A 21951-nucleotide genomic window follows, 5' to 3' on the forward strand; every position below is an offset into this window, starting at 1 on the left:
GGTTCCTTTGAAGAATTTGGGCTTCAGTATCCACCTGTTTCTTGAAGTACCTAGCTTTAAAGTAGTTTCTTATGGATAGAAGAGAGAACAACTTGGGGAATCAAAATCCCTTGGTGATTTGGTTTTGGAAACAATCTCATGTGCTGTCATTGACATTCAGGTATCCTCTGCCCTGCTCAGCATGACTAGCTAAGCCACGCTCTAATTGACAGTCCAGCTCTGAAGTTAGATAGCATCAGGTTCTTGATTTGATGGAATGACATCAGGAAACAAAATCTGGAAAACTCAGGAGTTCATGGTCTTATGTCTCCATCAGAGGTGAGTTTACCATGAAGCTAATGAAGCTTTGAGGGCCCCCCAGTTGCTTAGGTGTGTCCCTGGCTTTGTGTTCACCTGGCTGTGGGCTTTTTAAAGCTATTTTAGCGGCAGTGGTCTCTGCCTGCTGTTCTCTTTCCACCCCACTTCATCTCCTTCACACTTATTGGGTTGAGTGGAATTGGGATGACTGAGGTGGTACTGAATGGGGTTCCTCCAAGGTGGTATTGCATATTCTATAAGCATAGTTTTGCCTGGTTTTTCTCAAAGAGGAACCCCCCCCACCCTGGTTGTATAAGCTTTGTGTGTGTGCGTGCTCAGTCGCTCAGCTGAATCTGACTCTGCGAGCCCATGGACTATAGCCGGCCAGGCTCCTCTGTCCATGGGATTCTTCAGGCAAGAATACTGGTGTGGGTTGCCATTCCCTCCTCCAGGGGGTCTTCCCGACTCAGGGTTCGAACCCTTCATGTCCTGCATTGGCAAGTGGATTCTTTATCACTAAGCTGTTAGGGAATAAGCTTTAGGCTCCTCAAGTAATCTGCCTCTTCTTCCCTCTCCTGACGGGTTCTAGGACTCAGGATTCTCCTTCTCGTGAGCAGTCAGTATGAGGAGATCACAGTGCCTCTGCCTTCATGTCCCCCTTCGGGATCCTTTCAGCTCTAAGAGCAGAGTTGACAGCCCCCAGGGCCCGAGTGACTGCCTGACCCAGGGGCTGCTCAGGAATGAGCCTATCATCCATTAAGAAGCCTGGTTATTTTATGGGCCAGTTAACTCGGGAGGACATGGAAGGGAAACTCCAACATTGTGCAAGGTTGCCTCTCCCCTCCTCATCTCTCTTTTCTCCCCACTGCCATTTGAGTCACCGCCACTATTTAAATCTGAGCTGACTTGCTCTCCTAGCATCTGCAGTTTGATTATTTGACTATGACCTGGCTCTTACTCAAACCACAGGGGAGCCCACTAGCCAGTGATTAAAACTGGGCCAGGATTATAGTGGTTTTATTTTAGTTGGGCCTCTTTTTATGGACCCGCTGGTATTAGAGTGCAGTGATACTGTATGAGGTATTAGCCTCATAGAAATAATCATGTGAAGCAAGTGGGATGAGAAATGCCAGGCGATGCAGCTGATTATTTGGCCAATATATCTTTCCTTGACCTTTCCTTCTGTAGTGAAAGGCAATGTATGGAAAGAGGGGAGATTGGCCATTACTGAGCAATTAATGGGTGTTAGGCACAATTTCAGCATTTTTCCATGTTTTATTTTGAAATGACCCCGCAAGATTGCATTGTGAGCTTATAAGTCTATTTACAGAAAAGGCACAGAAAAATTAATAAGATTTCCCTTAGTTGCACAGCAAGCAGATAGAGGAGGCATACGTGCAGCAGAGTCTGTGACTTCAAGGGCTGTTTCTTCCACTTCAAGCTGACTGATGTGCAAATACTAGCAGGGGCACTCCCAGCCCTTCTGAGGCTTTTTTTCCCCCTTTGTTTTTGGTCTAGGAGCCTCAGCATTAGAAACACTCTGAGGTAGGTACTACCTGGCTGGAGGAAACTGTGAGGAGTAAGAATTTGGGTGGAACCCTTTGCAGGAAGAATCACCAGGAAGGTTTTGGAGGCAACTCAAGTTTGACTATTCTGCTCCAGACTCTTAGTGAGCACAATGCAGCCTCATAAAATGGACAGACTTACCACGTGGGAGCATCTTCTAATTTTAGCTGTGTGACAATTTCTGTGTGTCTTCAGGCAAGTCTATGCCCTTCTGTCTCTCTGGTCTCTACTTTCCAGCATTACCACCGACCATCCTCTGTCTTGCTCAGGCTGCTTTGGCTCTGCAGAATGAAAGTAGTTTATGTAGTAAGTGATCCCTGGAAATGTGGATGAGGGACATGGAGCAGAAGACAAGAGGGAGAAGAAAACAGACAAAAGGTGAGTTACTCAGTATGACCCCTCTAGGCACCTGCGGCTGAATCCTGCTGGGGCACCTGGGAGCCCATACAAAACACACACTTCTCATCCCCCTCAAGGGCAGAGTGACCTTCTGGAGCTTTAGAGGAAGCCCTCGAAGAGTTGTACGTTCTGGCCTCTGGAAGACTGGCTGGTGTGCACAAGAAGTGTCCACTGCTAAGAGGATATTGGGTGCCACAGCAAGATTCTGATGCAACGAGAAAAATAAACCACAATTTGTTTAAGCTCCTGGAGAAGGGCTTCCTGTGACTTGCAGCTAAAAGGATCCTTAAGGTGAGCATTTGCCTAAAGACACCTCACTTTCTTTTAGTCCCCTGGACGCATCACTCTTTTTCTTGTGTTAGATAGAGACTTGCCTTATACTCTCACCTCTGCTTGCTCCTCTTTCTCCTCCCGCTCCTCACCCGAGGCCTTTCTGTATCATTTCAATGCCCTGTTGTTTCCCAAAGGGGCTGTGTCTGACCAACCAATCAAAAAAGCTTTCCTCTCTGCTCTTTGAACCCAAGTCTGCCCACATCCAGACAGAACATAAGTCCAATTTTTAAAAAAATTATTAGATTCAATAAAACCACCCTGAGAAAGCTTCTTAATACTTACTCTCATTTTCTATACTGACTGGTAACAAACAATTCACTCTCCAGCCCTGGGCCAGGGGCCACACTTTGTGTAGCTGTTATTTCATGTAGTTCTGGCCACTGTGTGCCCATCGAATGAGGCTCTGGTTAACTTTAACTGCATAAAAATATCACTATCAAAACTTCCTGGCTTAGAACAATTATTTTATTATTATCTCTCATGATTTCTTTGCATTAGGAATTTTGGGAGGGGCACAGTTGGTCACTTCTGGTTTGGGGTCTCTTGTGCAATTGTGGCTGGAAATGGCTGGAGTTGTTAATAGTGCTGGACTGGAGCAAGTGGGGGCTGGTCAGACATCTCTCTTTCTCTGTGTAGTTTCAAGGCGATGTCAAGAGATGTCTCTTGTGAGCTAATTGGGCTTCCTTTCAGGATGGTGGTCTCAGAACAGTTGACTGCTGGTGTGGAGGCATAGGTGGAGGCTGGAGGTGTCAAGAGTGAGTGTCATAGTGAGTAAGGGTAACTCTGAATCACCTTTTAGGAATTAGCCTCAGAAGTCATATAGTATCACTTTTGCATACTCTATTGATTGAAGTAGTCACAAAAGCACATCCATACTTAAGACAAGGGATATTAAACCCTACCTTTTGATGGAGTAGTGGCAAGATTCTAGAAGAATGTATGAGACGGGAGACACTGGAACCATCTTTGGACTATGCAATCTGTCTCCTATGCGAGCAGAAGATGATGGCAGAAAGCCTTATTAGCAAGCTGGTCTGGGTGAAAAGTGGAGTGGGATGTCAAATAAGCAGTAAGAAAGAGGAGAAGAAGAGGAGGACTCGATTTGTATTATGTGGGAGGTAGAAATCACTAGGAACTTGTGATCAGGAAATGAGGAGTGAAGGAGAAAGTGAAGCAAGAATGTGCCAAAGATTCCTGGCTGTGCCGTTTGGGTGGACGATGGGTCCTTCGCTGAGCTGGAGGACGTAGGAGGAAGAGCAGGAAGCGGGAGGGGGGCTGTCGATGACTTTGGCTTTGGCCTTGCTGAGTTGGACTCACACTGCCTGATTCATGAAAAGTCTTCCCATGTAAGAATGAGCAACAGAATGGAGATTGGAGAAGACTATATCCAGCTCTTAGAAACTCTGCACAGGGATGCGTCAGGTTCCCGACAAAACCTGGGCAACAGGAGGGCTGGGTTCTAGGGCAGGTGGACACACCTGAGTGAGGAGGCTGGTAAATGCAGTGCAGTGTTTGCCAAACTGCCTGATTGTCAGAATCACTGGGGGGAAACTTGTTAAAAATAAAAATTCCCAGGCCCCACCCTAAACTTTCTGAGTCAGAGTCATCAGAGGAGGGGCTGGGGATGCCTGTTTACATGCCCCAGGTGATTCTGGTGATCAGGCAAGTCCAGCCAGTGCTGCGGAAGTGCTGTTGTGAATTGCACAATAATGCACAATGGCAGGAGGATCATCCACATGAGCAAAATGTTAGCACTACCCCTGGCACTGTGCTCAGGTTCTGGAGATAAACAAATCTGAGTGTAAATTTGGGCTCTATGGCTTCTTCCTGTGTGATTGTGGGAATGTGAATCCACTCTGTCTCAGTTTCTCATCTCCAAAATAGGAATGATTAAAACATATATGTATAATACTGATTTAATGATTGATGCATTCCAACATCAATTCTCTGACAAGTGGGTGTCCCACAGTTCAATTCTGACACTAACTACCTGGAGTTAGCATCAGGTTCCACAAGTCAAAGTGTCAGGTCCCCAACAAGACAGCTCTTACTTCAGATGTGAGAAGCAAGTGGGAGTCTCCAGGCTACACACATCCTACCTGACTTGGCTACAAATTCGGCAGCCCCCATGATCCCTGGGGCTTCCTTGGTGGCTCAGACAGTAAAGAATCTGCCTGCAATGAGGGAGAGCCATGTTTGATCCCTGGGTTGGGAAGATCCCCCGGAGAAGGGAATGACAATCCATTCTAGTATTCTTGCTGGGAGAATTCCATGGACAGAAGAGCCAGGTGGGCAACAACCCATGGAGTCAAAAAGATTTGGACACAACTGAGTGACTAACACTTTCACTTTTTTTTTTTCCCCATGATCCATAGGTCCCAGGTCCGATAATTCACTAGAAAGACCTGATGGAACTCAGGGAATCTCTATACTGAATGGTGACCATTCAAAGGATATACATGAGCAATCAGAGGAAGTGGTACACAGGGAAAATCTGCAAGGGCCCCAATGCATAAGCTTCTGTCCCCAGGTAACAGTGATGTGTGTTGACATTGGAGAAGCACTGCCTTAGGGCCACTGTGTGAACAAGTTGTTCGAGTTGTGAGAGGGAAAGGCCAGGGACATAGGATCAGGATGTGGCAGACACTGTTGGGTTCCTACCCATCAGCCACCCTTCCACATTTGTACTTGCTGCCAGGACAAAACATAGTGTGAGGTCATGGGTGGCTGTGCTGTTCTGGTGAGGCTGGACACTTCCAGCCTCAAATCCTGACTAGTGAAAGCCAGGGACCCTCCTTGCCACCGCAGGTTTGGGTGTGGCCACGTGACCCAGTGCTGACAGGGAGACAGGAACGGATGTCAACAGGGTCTTTGTGAGTAGCCATCCTTGTGGATTAAAAAGATAATCGCTCCCTTTTCTGGGGCTTCCCCAGTGACTCAGCAGTAAAGAATCCACCTGCAAGGCAGGAGCTGAAGAAGCCATGGGTTCGATTCCTGGGTTGGGAAGATCCCCTGTAGGAGGGCATGGCAACCCACTCCAGTATTCTTGCCTGGAGAATCCCATGGACAGAGGAGCCTGGTGGCTACAGTCCATAGGGTCGCAAAGAGTTGGACACAACTGAAATGACAGCACTCATGCATGCATGCACATTCCCTCTTCTTTCCCCAGACTTCAGAGTCTGGAAGGTGAAGCAGCCATCTTGGGAATGTGAGGGGAGCCAGTCTAAGCAGGTGGACTAGCACAGTGAGTTTGGCACCGGGAATGCCCCAGTCCCTCTCAAAGGGCCCTTGAAGCAGGGTTGAAGTGCTGGATTATCCAGTCTAGAGCTACTGTCCCTCAGGAGCTCTTAATACAAATAATAAAGGACAGATGCCTAATGGGACTTTTTTCTACTCTTGACGAAGGTCCCAAACCTGAGAGGCACCTCTCCACTCCCCCCAACATTATATAAAGGGAGGTACAAGGCCAAGTTTCTCCATATCTTGGCACTATTTACATTTTGCACCAGATAGTTCTTTGCCATGAAAGGCTGTCCTGCTCATTGTAGAATGTGTAGCAACATCCTTACCTCTCAAACCCTCTAGATGCCAGTAACACCCCTCCAGGTGTGACAACCTAGACATTGTCAAATGTCCCTGAAGTGGAGGAGGGCACCAAACTGTCCCTGTTGAGACCCACTGTGCTACACCATCCATGTACAGGGTGGTCCCAGACCAGCTCTGTGACCTGTAGCCATCACTCATTTCAGCCAATGCTTAAGAGAAGACTCTTGAGAGTCCCTTGAACAGCAAGGAAATCCAACCAGTCCATCCTAAAGGAAATCAGTCCTGAATATTCATTGGAAGGACTGATGCTGAGGCTGAAACTCCAATACTTTGGCCACCTGATGTGAAGAACTGACTCATTGGAAAAGACCCTGATGCTGGGAAACATTGAAGGTAGGAAGAGAAGCGAATGACAGAGGATGAGATGGTTGGATGGCATCACCAACTCAATGGACATGAGTTTGAACAGACTCCTGGAGTTGGTGATGGACAGGGAGGCCTGGAGTGCTGCAGTCCATGGGGTTGCAGAGTTAGACATGACTGAGTGACTGAACTGAAAGATATGAGACAGATCAAGGAAAGAAGGGGAGGGGGGATTTTGTGTGCAGAAAGCTGTCAGAGACTTGGCGCTCCCCTTCACAGAGAGTAGAGAGGGCCACCAAGAAGGAAGCAAATATGCCCATTTCCCCCTTACTGGCTGAGTTGTGTAAACTCCTGGCCTCCAGGCCTCCATTGGGTTGGAGATGAGTGTAATTAGAGAGCTCTTGGGAGAATTTGGGGATGTCTGGGGATGTTTGGAGAGATGTAGGGACTGTTGCTAGGTTCTGGCTTGGAGAAGCTTAAAGGCTAGAAGCTGGTTTGCGTGGCTTGTGATAGGATAGCTAATGGTGAGGCGAGCAGCGGCAGGGAACAGATGGGGAAGCCATGGCAGATCATCATGGCAGGATTCACCCCTCTCCTTGGAACTTGAGGTGAGCTGAGGGCTGTGTGGGGTGATGGGAGAAGGTTGGGGTAATCAGTCAGTCAAGGTGGATCACCTTGGCCAGAGAAGGGGTAGAGAGAAGTACCAAGGAGAGAATCTCCAACAACCACAAAATCATTCTCATCTGCCGCACGGATGGCCACCTTGCAAGTACCAACTAAGTCAGAGCTTCCTTTCACTCCTGCTCTCCCCCTGCCCCTGAGGGACCAGAAACAGCATTAGGGAGTAAGAGAGGAGCTGGAACAGGGCTAGGAAAGACCCTCTGGTCCCCACTCTTCAATGGCCGCTTCCAGACTGGAGTGTGGCTTGAACTGAGTGGTGGGGAGGGGCCAGGGTATGGAGGGAGAAATTTCAGCTTGGATTAGAACCTGAGGTTTTGATATTAAACTGTATGTTTCTAGGAATTTATCCATTTCTTCTAGGCTATCCATTTTATTGGCATATAATTGTTCCTAGTGATCTCTTATGGTCCTTTGTATTTCTGGGGTGTTATTTTGTAACTTCTTTTTTGTTTCTCATTTTATTTATTTGAACCCTCTCTCTTTTATTCTTGGTCTATTTTTTTTTTCTTGGTTGGCTGAAGGTTTATCAATCTTGTCTATCTTTTCAAAGAACCGCTCTTACTTTCAGTGACCTTTTCTGTGATTTTAAAATTTCATTTATTTCTGCTCTGATGGGTTTTATTTCCTTCTACTAACTGTGGGCTGTTTGGTTTTGCTTTAAGAAAGTAAGTACATGCTTATTTTTAAAATTTAATTTAATTTAAAAAATTGGCATATGATTGCTGTATGATGTTAGTTTCTGCTGTAGAACAAAGTGAATCAGATAAATGCATATGTGTATCCCCTCCCTCTCGAACCTCCCTGCCCCATCCTACCCCCAGGTCATCACAGAGCACTGAGCTGGGCTCTCTGTGCTAATCAGCATCTTCTCATAGCTATCGATTTTACACGTGGTGCTGTATATATGTCTCCATAAAAAAGAATGAGATGGGGTTATTTGTAGAGAGGTGGATGGACCTAGGCCCTTTATACAGAGTGAAGTAAGTCAGAAAGAGAAAAACAAAATATATATTAATGCATATATATGGAATCTAGGCACTTCCCGTGTGGCTCAGATGGTAAAGAATCTGCCTGCAATTCAGGAGACCCGGGTTTGATCCCTGAGTTGGGAAGATCGCCTGGAGAAGGGAATGGCAACCCACTCCAGTATTTTTGCCTGGAGAATTCCATGGACAGAGGAGCCTGGTGGGCTACTGTCCATGGGGTCACGAAGAGTTGGACATGACTGAGCGAATTAAATGGAATCTAGGAAAATGGTACAGATACTTGCAGGGCAGGAATAGAGACACAGATGTAGAGAATATGGGGCGGGGGAGAGTAGGGTGTCTATTTTTATGAGTGAAAAGTCATTCTTTTTCCTTCCCACTTCTCACCCACACCCCCTCTGATCTAACTGACACATGGTCATCCCTCAGGTATATGACTTCCCTTGACCCGTTCTCCTGCACGCCCCACCAGCACCCTCTAACTGTACCCTGTACCTCCTGTAACTCCCTTTCTGGGGGGCTCTCCCCGCTTTGGTTAGCAGCTCCCACTTTCCATCTGCAGGGCAATCTCCATGCAGGCAGGTCAGGCTCCTCCTTCTTGCTGGGTCCCTATGCCTGTTGGCAGCACATAGTAGGGGCTCACTAAACAGATCTTACTCAGAAATGAGGTGCAGCCTCCCCCTTGCCCTTTCCTTTCCCTCCCCTCATCCTCTGGTCCTGCTTTTAAGTGACCTATTGGAGAAAAGGGCAGGGATGATGAAAGCGAGGATGGAAATAGGGGGTTGAGGAATTTTGCTCAAATGAACCACATTCAGCAACAGCAAATTCACCGCATTCTTTAGAAGCCTGTGAAAATCTGGCAGACAAAAAGGGTTTTGTGAGTGGGTGTTAGATGATGAGTGTAGCCATGGAGATTTTTTTTTTAGGAGTGGGGAAAGGGATAAGGAATTGTTACATCCTCTTGGACAAAAAAGAACAATGCCTTCTAATTTAAAAAATCTCTCATTTAATGTGAAGGGTTCGGTGGAAGGTTTAGGAGTATTTTCTCTCTTGGAAAAGCATATCTATAGTCTTAACATCAAGAAAGAAGCTTTCTCTGGAATGAGGCTGTGTCTGTAGTTAAGAATGTAAGAAAACATGCCCCACAGCTAGTATGCTCAGGGGCGCTCATGGACAAAGATTGATGCTTTGTCTTTCTTTTCCCAAAACAGTTTGCTTTTGTTCTTGTTTTGTAGTTCAGTTGTGTTCAACTCCTTGAGACCTCATGGACTGAAGCCTGCCAGACTCGTCTGTCCTTGGGATTTCCCAGGCAAGAATACTGGAGTAGGTTGCCATTTCCTTCTCCAAGGGATCCTCCTAACCCAGGGATTGAACCCGCATCTCCTGCATTGCAGGTGGATTCCTTGTGCTACCATGGAAGCCCATCCAAACCACTTTATTTCAAAGTAATTCCAGGTCTACAGAAAAGTAGCAAGTATATTACAAAGATTCCCCTAATATTCTTAGATTTCCCCAAAGTTTGCATTTTACTGGATTCACCTTGTCATTCTCTGTATATACATATTATCATTTCTTTTTCTGACCTTCTTGAGAGGAAGTTGAAGACACAATGTCCCCTTACCTCTGAATACTTCAATGTGTATTCCCTCCAGAACAAGGACTGTCTCTCGCAGTGATCAAAATCAGGCAAGTCACGTTGACATAATGTTATTTGTAATTCATAGATCTTGTTCAATTTTGCCAACTGGCCTAATGATATCCTTTATAGCAAAGGAAAAAAGCATTTTGCTAACTCTGGATCCATTTCAGTCTCCTATGTTGAATGTAATTGTGAAGTCTCCTTAGTTCTTGAAATGTAAGATTGTCCTGTTTTGTCTTTCATGACCTTGATATTTGTCAAGAGTGGGGGCCAGTTATTATTAGAAAGGCTCTCAATTTGGATTTATCTGATGTTTCCTTATAAGTTAGATGCAGGTTTGCATTCTGGACAGGAATATCGTGGGAATAGTGTGGTGTCATAACGACTAACTTTGAAAAGGCGAGCATTTCAAAGGGTTTGGAATTCAAGCAAGATTGGAAGCATCACAAGTTGGTTATGACTCCGTGCCTTAGGATTACTTGTCAGAGATGTAGTTGAGAAGTATGACTTGAGAGAGTCACTTCCCCTCTCTCAGGCTTTGTGTTATAATCTGTGAAATGGATAGAGTGGTATCGGCTTACATTTATCAGGCACTTAACTACTGCCAGTTCGTGTGTGTGTTCAGTCTCTTCATTCATGTCCAACTGTTTGCAACCCCATGGACTATAGCCTGCTAGGCTCCTCTGTTCATGGGGTTATCCCAACAAGAATACTGGAGTGGGTTGCTACTTCCTCCTCCGGGAGATCTTCCTGATGCAGGGATTGAAACTTCATCTCATGTGGCTCCTAAACTGGCAGGCAGACTTTTTACCACTTGAGCCACCTGGGAAGTCCTAGGTTGTTCCAAATGTCATATATGTAATGGTTCTCTTAATCCTTGCAACAACCCTATAACAGAGATATTTGAAAGCATTGTTAGAATAACGTAAATGATATAAAAGGAGACTTCTTTTATAGATGAAAAACTGAAGCACAGAGAAGCTAAACAACTTGGCCAAAGTCACATAGCTGGTGTGTAGCAGAGATGGGCTTCCAACCAGGTTACTCTGTCTCTAGAGGCTGCCTATTTAATTTTCACATCATACTGACTCCTGGAAATGATACCTTAGACAAAAGAAGGATATGTAAGGTAAGCATCTAACCCAGTGCCTGGAACATAATCATAATAAATACTAAGAGATCATTGGTAGCATCTGCCTTTATTTTGTTTCTCATTTCATTAAAGGATTGATCAAGGAGATGTTCCAACTTGATGATGTTGAAGTGACTGGTTATCCCCAAACCAGCTAACATTTACGAGGCCCCTGGGCCTCATGAAGCAGTGAGGTCAACCTTGGGCTGTGTTTAGGAGTGTGGGAGAGCAGGGTATTCCAGCATTTGCATTTGGCTATGGCTCTTGCCAACACCCAGTGGTGGCTCAGGCCCAGAGAGGAGACTGGTGACATGCACATTGAAAGCTTCACAGGTGCCTTGTGTTAATGGCATTTTCTCAGGCAATCATAAAGTGTGTCCACATGTGCTAGCTGCCAGCTAGCTAGCTGGAGGGAAGCAGGGAGAGACAGGCAGAACAGATGCTGCTGGGCAGTGAAACCATGCTTTGGGATTAGAATGTGTAATGCTGGGGACGGGTGGAGGAGATAGTTTGAAGCAAGCTTAGTTCATCAAGTTTTTGCCAGAATAACCACCCCATAGCCATTTTTTTTTCTTGTCTGGATAAGAGAGAAGTCAAACTAAGGGGATATTACCTGTGTAGGAAAGGGTTATTAAGTGGGCTCCATGAGTAGGTTTCAGGGGTACTATGAACTCCTTGAATTGTATGCACAGAAGTGTGAATGAGTATGTGTCTATTTACATGTGTTTTTCTAGGGAGAGATTTGCAGTTTTTTTAAATCAAACCCTTAATGTGTTCTGTTATTTAAAATAGAAAAAGACTCCTTGGTGGTCAGGGAGAGGATATGAGAGAGAAACGGAGGAAAGGAGGGGGAGGGAGGGAAGGAGGGAGAGAGAGAGAGAGTGACCAAGGGAGAAAGTGAAAGAATATTATTTCATAATAGTTATACAAGAAGTTGCTAGGAAACCATTCATTGACTTTGTGAATTATAAACATTTTCTTCTTAAGCCCAAACAAATAGATCTCATATCATTCCAATCATGAGAACACAGCTGTTTGTGTGTTAAGGGAAGGAGTGGGGGTGGGTGCTATATGTGTGTGTGTGTGTGTGTGTGTGTGTGTTTAGGGAGGGGTAGGATGGGGGAGAAGAGGAGGAAGAGAGGGTGGGTGGAGCAGAGAGCAGGAATGTGAGCTTCTTTCTGTCCTTAAGAAGAAGCATCTTGGAGGCTCCAAGATGATGATCCTGGATAGCCATGACAGGACCCATCATTATTTACCAGGTGGATGCTTCTCTTCAAATCTGCAACTCTCACATAATATTTATGTCCCCTGAAAGGACAAATGAAAGTGAAATGGGCTGTTTAGCTAGCTTGCTTCTCCAGTGGAGTGCATTGAATTTCTGGGGCTTCATTCTGGGTATGGCTTTGGTCTGTCGCATGTGGGTACAGGGCTCCCCAGGTGGTGCTAGTGGTGAAGAACCTGCCTGCCAGTCCAGGAGATCTAAGAGGCGTGGGTTTGACTCCTGGGTTGGTAAGATTCCCTGGAGGAGGGCATGGCAACCCACACCAATATTCTTGCCTGGAGAATCCCACTGACAGAGGAGCCTGGCGGGCTGCAGTCCATGGGGTTGCAAAGAGTCAGGCTTGATTGAAGTGACTTAGCATGCACACACACATGTGGGTTACAGGGACAGCTGAGCAGAATTCCTGGATTTTTAGGGTGTCTTTGTTTCAAATACTTGGTTCATTTGACAGACCTTCCTGGCTTGGCTCCAAGGGTCTGAGACCCTCAAAGGGATGAAAGATTTCTGGGAGCAAACCCCCAACTCCGCCAACAGAAGACTCAGAGAACACTCATGTGTTGACTCTCCCTTTCTCCCTGAGGGCTTCCCTCATAGCTGAGTTGGTAAAGAATCCATCTGCAATGCAACAGACCCCCGTTTGATTCCTGGGTCAGGAAGATCCTTTGGAGAGGGGATAGACTACCCACTCCAGTATTCTTGGGTTTGCCTTGTGGCTCAGTTGGTAAAGAATCCGCCTGCAGTTCAGGAGACCTGGGTTTGATTGCTGGGTTGAGAAGATCCCCTGGAGAAGGGAACAGCTACCCACTCCAGTATTCTGGCCTGGAGAATTCCATAGACTGTATAGTCCATGGGGCCTCCAAGAGTCAGACACGACTAAGTGACTTTCATTTTTCTCCCTGATGGAGTCTTACTCCATTTCTTTCCTCGTGCTGAAGACATTTACTAGTTCTCTGTCCTTGCCTCTTCTAAGTGGTCCTTCCCTCCCTGCCTTCCTCTCTTCCTTCCTTTTACTTCCTCCATGCCAACCCCACCCCCTCCCCAACTTTCTCTATCTCTTATTTATTCTAAAACATTTAGGTAGACCTAGCAGGTGCCAGGCACTGGTGCTGCATGCTGAGTTTTAAGAAAGAACAGCATAAAGTGTAATCCCTGCTCTCACAGCCCCGACACTCACAGAATGCATTTAAAAATCTTTTCTGTCTTCAGTAGACAGCGAGATTAGAGTCCCAGGGGAGAAGGTAGGGAGACAAGCTGGGAGGTTGTCACAATACAAAGAGAAATGAGAGGGACTGAGATAAGCAATGGCAGTTTTCACTTTATGAATACTGATGCTCTGTCACTGGGTCCATAAAAATTAGCGATGTCTTTGTAGTGGAGTCTACCATGTATCCATATAAAATGACCCTCAATGGGCTTCCCTGGTGGCTCAATGGTAAAGAATCTGCCTGTCAATGCAGGAAACACAGGTTCAATCCCTGGTCTGGGAAGACCCCATATGCTGCAGAGCAACTAAGCCTATGCTCTGTAGCTATTGAGCTGCAACTCTCGAAGCCCACGCACCCTGGAGCCATGCTCAGTGACAAAAGAAGTCGTGGCCCTGAGAAGCCCACGTGTCACAACTAAAGAGAAGCCCGAGCAGCAATGAAGACCCAGCACACCCAAAATAAATAGATACATTTAGAAATAAAACAACCCTCTCTGTCCCATATGCAAAGCACTTTTACTTTGCTTTCTGTATCATCTGATATGGCTATCGGCTATCCTTGCTTCCTCTTTGTTCACATCTGCTCTTGTATCTGAGGACACAGGGGTCCTGGGTTGGGTTGTGTATTTAAAAGATTGACTTGTAGAAAAAATTGAGGTTCGACACCTCCCACACACTTCATTTATCTTTTGTGGCCAGAAGAGAACACTGGATGGCCTTGTACAAGGAAGAGTTTGTGCCCAGTTCTGTGCGAGAGAGCTTTCACGATACACTTGATTGCAGGCCAGCATGCCCAGGTAGGTGAGCATCCTGGGGGCAGATAAGAGGCACACAGGCAGTAGGAATCAACGATGGGAGCCAGGAGGAAGATGGAAAGATTAAGTAATGACTCTGGTGGTTTGATTTTACCGGCCTTGGTTATGATTTTTTCCTGGAGTTAGTTGCTATGGTGTCACACTGAGAATTCATGAATGGATTCTCCTGCCTGCCCTAGCCCAGATATTCCAAGTCTGCGGGTCAATAATATACTAGTCTTTTTGTTTTTAACTGTTTTAAGCCATTTTCTTCTAGGTGAAACTCTTCTAAGCAGCACATAATTCAACATTTCTCTCTTTTATGCACCTTTAAAGTCTTTGCCTATTAAAAGGGAGTGGCAGTGTTGGTGGCTGCCTTTTGGGGGTTCTGCTCTTCTGCTTCAAGGTGGAGCATAAGAAACAAAGCTCTAGAACGTGCTTTGTAGCAGCATCTCCTTCCATAAAGTGGATGGCGGAGCTTCTCCCAGGAATGATGTAATCTACAATCTTCCGTTCACTCTGTTGAAGATGATTTTGCCCTTTGGTACATCTCCACGGGCATTTGAATAGGAGGCTTGAGTAGGCAGGTTTGTAAGGTCTCAACTATACAGCTATACTGTCCTGTTTACCCAGACATTATTCCGTGAACCCACAGCTCACCCTTGTTTATTTTTCTTTCTTTTCCAATACTGCTCTGATTGGCACCTGAGGCATCTTACCACCTGGTTTCTGCTGTATCACCTCCCACCTTTGCCTTTTCACAGATCTTGCTACTTCTTTTCACGTCCCTGCCATTCCCCTCCATCACTGCTTTATCTTGGCTACTGATTCTTTAAGGCTTAACTCACATGACTTTTCCTTTCTGAAGGCTTTTTCTGAGCTTTTCAGTCAGCTTTTAATCATTAAAAAGTTTTATTTATTTATTTTTGGCTGCACTGGGTCTTGATTGGGTTCCTCTGGTGACTCAATGGTAAAGAAACCACCTGCAATGCAGGAGATGTGGGTTTGATCCCTGGGTGGGGACGATCTCCTGCAGAAAGGAATGGCAACCCATTCCAGTATTCTTGCCAGGAAAATTGCACGGACAGAGGAGCCTGGCAAGCTGCAGTCCATAGGGTTGCAAGAGTCAGACATAACTGAAGTGCTGAGCACTGCACTGGGTCTTTGTGGTTAGATGTAGGCTTTCTTTAGTTGCAGCTAACAGAGGCTCGGAGAAGGCAATGGCACCCCACTCCAGTACTCTCGCCTGGAGAATCCCATGGACGGAGGAGCCTGGTGGGCTGCAGTCCATGGGGTCGCTGAGAGTTGGACAACAACTGAGCGACTTCACTTTCACATTTCACTTTCATGCATGGGAGAAGGAAATGGCAACCCACTCCAGTGTTCTTGCCTGGAGAATCCCAGGGACGGGCGGAGGGGGGAGCCTGGTGGGCTGCCGTCTATGGGGTCGCACAGAGTCAGACACGACTGAAGCGACTTAGCAGCAGCCGCAGCAGCAGCAACAGAGGCTACACTTCCTTGAGGTGTGTGGGCTTCTTGTGATGGTGGCTTCCCTTGTTGAGGAGCACAGGCTCCAGAGCTCATGAGCTTCAGTAGTCGTGGCTCATGGGCTTAGTTGCCCTTTAGCTTGTGGAATCTTCCTGGACTAGGGATCAAACTCATGTCCCTTGCATTGGCAGGTGGATTCTCAACCACTGGACCACCAGTTAAGTCCTTAATCATTATCTTTTTAAAATATATTTATTGAGGGCCTACTGTTTGCCAAGGGCTGTGATGGATACTGGAGAAAAAGTAGAGAGTAGAATAGATATGGTCCCTGTTCATGATCTAGTGCTGGGACGGGATAACATCTTCATATTTGTTAGATGAGAGCAGGGTAGAGTGGAAGTCCTTCCCCATTTTTGATGTTTCTTTACATGGGGGAGTAATTCTGCTATAATCCCTGGCCTTTTGAATTTTTGAATTGGGGATAAGGAACTGGGAATGGGTATCTCCATCTCTTCTTCCTTATTTCTCATGTATAATTCACTTTGTAGGGATACACATTCTGCCTGGATTCTCCAAACACTGATTTTGACATGACCAGGCCCCAGTGTGGGTCCAGGTGGGTTGAAGGTAGTGAAAACCTAATGTGACTGGTAACTGCTCAGATGTGTAAATTGGTTTCTTTCTGAGGTTTAGTAAGAAAATGTCTACTTGCTCATAGGCTTAAAGTCACATTCTCTAATATCAGTTTATTTTTAAATTTTATCTCTCAGTTGGTTCAGGGTCAGGGAAAAAGAACACTATTAGTTGGGCTCTCTCAAACCTCAACAGTAGTACTACTGTTAAAAGTACTCAACAGTAGTATTAAAAGTAAAATTTTGAACAGAACTCCTAGTCAATCCTCCTGAAGTGCCTTTCTCAAATCTTTTATGGTATTAATTACATTGCTGCAATGATCCAGTTATATACATCATCTCCTCCTCTAGAGTATGAGTCTTTGCTTTGGGTAAGCAATTTGTACACTGGACCAAGGAATCCAGCCTGAGGGATGAATGGGAACTAAATCTGGCCAGTGCCGTGCTGGTCAGTAAATATGTCTTTACCTGGGGTCATATCAGTTCAGAAGATGAGGCGCCTTTTGGGAATTTGCACAAAACCTTGTCATGTGCCAGCAAAACCTTATGTCCTTGTATTTGATGAATGCACAAACGCTTTCTCTTTAAACAGGCAATACCATTACCTTACCTGAATGTACTCATCCATGAGGGAAGAATCACATCCATTTTTAACTCACTGTTCATCCTCTCTTACAAAATGCAAGAAGCCAACATATCACATAAGGCCCAGGCAGAATTGTGAAAGGTGAGTATATTTGCTTTGCCAGGGTATTCCCTTAATTTCCATTATTACTATTATTATATGTATTATTATTGTTACATTTAAGAATAATGGAAAAATCAATGTCTTTTAATTCAGGAAACCTAAAATCTTAACATTCATCTCCTTAATTCTGAATGAAAATCCTTTAGGTCTTAATGGTTTGTGGTAAGGACAAAGCAATATGGTATATGTGAAAAAGCAACATGCACCATAAATTCATATGGATGTTAGGAGTTATTCTGATCACTCCCTGAGTGCCTAAATTAGACTCAGAAGCATTTGCCAGCTTATTGAATGTGTAAGGCTTGCTCTGACAATGTTGATTCTAATGATAACAACGTAACATGCTTATTTCTGGAAAACACCTAGAGCTATCTCTTTTAATTATTCATTTTCCAACCGGTTTTTATAGGTTTTGCAATGTTATTTGAAGGGGTCTAATCCTACCTGCTAAAGGGCATTCCACTTAGCACCTGCATTTCTTACTCTGCACATGTGTTTCTTTCTCTTGCTGTTGCTTAGCAGTTGGTTAAAGGAATGATTTCAAACAGATTCTCCTTGTGGAAGCCATTCTGCTCATGAATGAGATCTCATACTTTTTCTCCCCATCTCACACTTTTTCTAACCAAATGTATTCTAGCAGAGAAGGAGCACCTTTCCAATTTCCATGTATTTTAAAGTCCTATAAGAGCATAAGCCTGATGACTTTGTAGAAAAGGGAGGAAAACCAGGGTTGCCCCTGACTGGTCCAATAGAAGGTAGAGTCATCTATGTCTTTGTACTTCTCTGTAATCTCCCTGGCTTTAATTCCCAAGAAATATACAGCACAACACATAGAGTAGATGAGGTATGTAGTACAACCTCAAAGGCAAAAGTCAAATTAGGCAGACCAGAAAGCTTGATGGTTAAGGACATGGGTACCAGGAGTGGTTGGAGGTTTCCAACTGTTGGCATTAGCCAGGCCTGGTTCAGATCTCAGTTCTATCACTCACTTCTTTGCATTAGCTTCCATTTTCTTGTCAGTAAAATGTGACTATTAGTCCTTGCTCCATTGCATTGGTGAAGGAGCGGATAAGAAATACACTCTTAGAATAACGTGTGTGAACAGGAAGCGCACACTACCTGTTTATAATTATTCCATAGTCATAATTATTAGATCAATAGTAATGTCTTGACATAGAGAACAGACCTGTGGTTGCCAAGGGGGAGGAGTTGTGCGGCAGGGAAGGAATAGCAATTTGAGATTAGCAGAGGCAAATTATTATAGAGGATGGATAAACAGCAAGGTCCTACTGTATAGCACAGGGAACTATATTCAATATCCTATGATAACTGTAATGGAAAAGAATATGAAAAAGAATGTACATACATATATATATATAACTGAGTCACTTTGTTATACAGCAGAAATTAACACAACATTGCTTCAATAAAATGAAATAGTAACGTCTTGACTGTAAACTGTAAATAAAGCAGTCGTGGTGGTGAAGAACTTAGGAAGCCACTTGAACTGAATTTGGAACCTAGCTCTGCAACTTCCCAGCAATGTGAACTTGGACAAGTAAACTCAACCTCCCTAAGCCTCAGTTTCCTCCTCCAAAGAATGGGAATAAAATCAGTATCCACGTCACACAGTTCTGAGACCCCTAAATCACACAATGAAAGCAAAGAATTTAGGTACCAGATACCCCTTGTGGGCCAAGAGCCTTCAGTCTTTTATGTTCCTACCTGAGACTGGAAGTTGTTACCGCAAGAGTGGGAGGACACAGGGATCCTGGCTGTGGCCACGGGGCAGTCAGAAGGTGGTGCCCCCGTGAGTCTCTGCCGTGCACCTGATGTTCTTTCCAGGAAGCGGGCTTGTGGATTTGGGTGTTTCCAGCACCATCTCTGATGACTCAGTGGTGGAGAACTCACCTGCCAGTGCAGGAGACACAGGTTTGATCCCTGCGTCGGGAGGATCCCCTGAAGAAGGAAATGGCAATCCACTCCAGTATTCTTACCTGGAGAATCCCATGGAAAGCGGAGCCTGACAGGCTATACAGTCCATGGGGTCTCAAAAAGGTCAGACACAATTTCGTCACTAAAGAGCGTTGTCAGGTCACATTGCTTCTGCCTGAAGGAGCTAAAAGGACAGCACCGAGCATCGTCCTACCCGGTTAGCACTCCAAAGGCCGAACCTTTGGAATTAGACAATCCCATTTCTACCCATGGGACCTTAGAGAGATTTCTTAACTGTTTGAGCCTCAGTTTCTTTATCTGTAAAATATAGATTTTAAAAAACACCTACTCCATAGAGTAATATGTGGATTAAATGAGATGATTAATGCAAGTGCCTGGCTCAATAAATGGAAACTTTTTATTAGATCAGAAAACTAAGATCATGGCATCTTGAGCTGGTCCCATCACTTCATGGAAAATAGATGGGGAAACAATGGAAACAGTGGCAGACTTTATTTTTGGGGGGCTCCAAAATCACTGCAGATGGTGACTGTAGCCATGAAATTAAAAGATGCTTGCTCCTTGGAAGAAAAGTTATGACCAACCTAGACAGCATATTAAAAAGCAGAGACATTACTTTGCCAAAAAAGATCTGTCTAGTCAAAGCTTTGGTTTTTCCAGTAGTCATATATGGATGTGAGAGTTGGACTATGAAGAAAGCTGAGCACTGAAGAATTGATGCTTTTGAACTGTGGTGTTGGAGAAGACTCTTGAGAGTCCCTTGGACTGCAAGGAGATCTAACCAGTCCATCCTAAAGGAAATCAGTCCTGAATATTCATTGGAAGGACTGATGCTGAAGCTGAAATTCCAATATTTTGGCCATCTGATGCGAAGAACTGACTCATTTGAAAAGACCCTGATCCTGGGAATGATTGAAGGTGGAGAAGGAAGGGGATGACAGAGGATGAGATGGTTGGAAGGCATCACCTGCTGAATGGACCTGAGTTTGAGTAAGCTCCAGGAGTTGGTGATGGACAGGGAAACCTGGCGTACTGCAGTCCATGGGGTCGCAAAGAGTCAGACACGACTGAGCGACTGAACTGACCTGATTGAGGGCCATTTTGACACCTCTGTCTTATCATTTCTTTCTTTGAATGTCATCCATAGTTGAGTTCTCTTTCGTGATGTGCTCAATGGTTATATTAATTAATTAATTTATTTGGATAGACATGTATTGTGTATCTGCTCTGTGCAGCTCATAGTACTGGGTTCTGCTTGTAACATAAGCAAGAAATAAGATATAGTCCCTAACTCTGTGAAGTTCCAGTTTAGTGATGGAGATTAGGTACCTTGAGAAGTTGAATAATAATTGTATAATGTTTTGCTGGACACAATAAATTCTTGAATGAAACGATGACCTTGAGAAGCACATCATGGTTAAAAAGCATGGACTTTATAGGCAGATGGGTCTGCCTCCTGTCTTGGCTCTGTTCTCAACTAAGTCTTGATTTTGCCAAGTCACTTAATCTCTCAGAGTTCTGTCATCTTTAAAGTAGGGCAAGACATTGTGACTATTCACTGACACAAGGCTGGTACATGCTTAGCACAGTTTGTGGCAAAGAGAGGCTTGACCTCTAGCTATCATTGTTAGAATTACTATTATCATTATCATTACATATTCACACAAACCCTCCCAGTCCTGTGTGTGAGTGTACATGCACACTTGTGCCTGTTGTGTTTGTGTGGTTAGACATTTCACTTGTCATTCATGATCCAATCTGATCAGAGAGATTCAGTCAACTATCCATTCATTGAATAAATATTCACTGAACACCTACTAGGTTCCAGGCACTGTCCTGGGCACTAGGGATACAGTGAGCAATCAACCCTGAAAGTCAAGGTCTCCGTCCTCACGGAGTTTATCTTTTAATGGAGGAGCCAGAAGATACATTTAACACACACACTATCATATCAGGCGGTGATAAAATGAAGTGTTATGAAGATAGGGGGTTGAGCATCTTCTATCTTCCTTCGACACAAAGACGATTTTATTCCTGGACTTATCCCCTTGCATCCAAAGCAATTCATCTGCATGAGTGTCACTGGTCTGCTATGAAGCACATGGGCTGATACAACTAGGAAAAGAGAGGCTGGGAGATAAAAGGGAAAACCCGAGAAAGGACTTTGTGATAGCGCTAGAAAAAACTAATTATGTGTGCTCAGATTTGATCTGGATTGGTCAAAATGCATGGCGTGAATGGCTAGTAGCCAGCAGGGAACAGCTGCTTTTGCTGTCACTGGCCCCTTAGGTTAAAGGGGGAGATGTCTGGTCAGCCTGATGTATTAAATGATTTAACATCCACCAGTATTCTTTATTTTACCATTATTTATGACTTGCTGAGTCCTGGCATTAAACTTTGGAAGAAATAAGGTGCAGGTGGAAGGCATGGCCTGGGGCTGTGGAGGTTGCAACATCAGGAAGGGACAAATCAAAGTGTCCCCAGTTGTCACTAAGCACGTGGGCTGAGAAGGTGGTGACACCTCCAGGGTGTGAGCCAGGCTTGTCCCTCATTCCCTGGATTCCTCACACCTCCGACTCTCCCCTGCTTCCTCTTCTTTCCCTGCCTCTTTCCAGGAATGTGTTTCAACCTGGCAGCCAGGCCTTCATGGAGCCCATGAACCAAGTATGCCAGACCCACTCAGATATCTCCAGGATTTGGCTTGTGAGCCCAAGCATCACAGTATGTTTATAAAAGTTGGGAAGAAAGAGAGCTGGGAGAGCAGAGGCATGAGGGGGAAGCAGAGACGCACACACAGAGGCCATTGTACTCCCGTGAAGAGGAGCAGACATTTCTTCTGTTGTCCTTTCCTTCCCCGGAGGGGGCTGAGACTTGCGGGGACCACTGCTGACTTCTCCCAGGGTTC

The 21951-nt window shown here is 45.0% G+C and overlaps 1 long non-coding RNA gene across 8 annotated transcripts in view; it reads left to right on the plus strand.

The window, feature by feature from the left end:
* The window catches only part of LOC122680705, a 68499-nt gene that overhangs the window by 1839 nt on the left and 44709 nt on the right, over positions 1–21951 (plus strand). For 4 of the 8 annotated variants that reach the window (XR_006336764.1, XR_006336763.1, XR_006336760.1 and 1 more), the window contains exons 2-5: positions 2101–2241; positions 2340–2553; positions 14128–14225; positions 16935–17069. This is a non-coding gene — a long non-coding RNA (uncharacterized LOC122680705). Of the gene's footprint in view, positions 1–2100; positions 2242–2339; positions 2554–10767; positions 10940–14127; positions 14226–16934; positions 17070–18491; positions 19563–21951 lie in introns of those variants that run through there. The other 4 variants (XR_006336761.1, XR_006336765.1, XR_006336759.1 and 1 more) reach the window with 4 other exon arrangements.

The sequence above is a fragment of the Cervus elaphus genome, chromosome 22 (assembly GCF_910594005.1).
Source record: "Cervus elaphus chromosome 22, mCerEla1.1, whole genome shotgun sequence".
Taxonomy (NCBI): domain Eukaryota; kingdom Metazoa; phylum Chordata; class Mammalia; order Artiodactyla; family Cervidae; genus Cervus; species Cervus elaphus.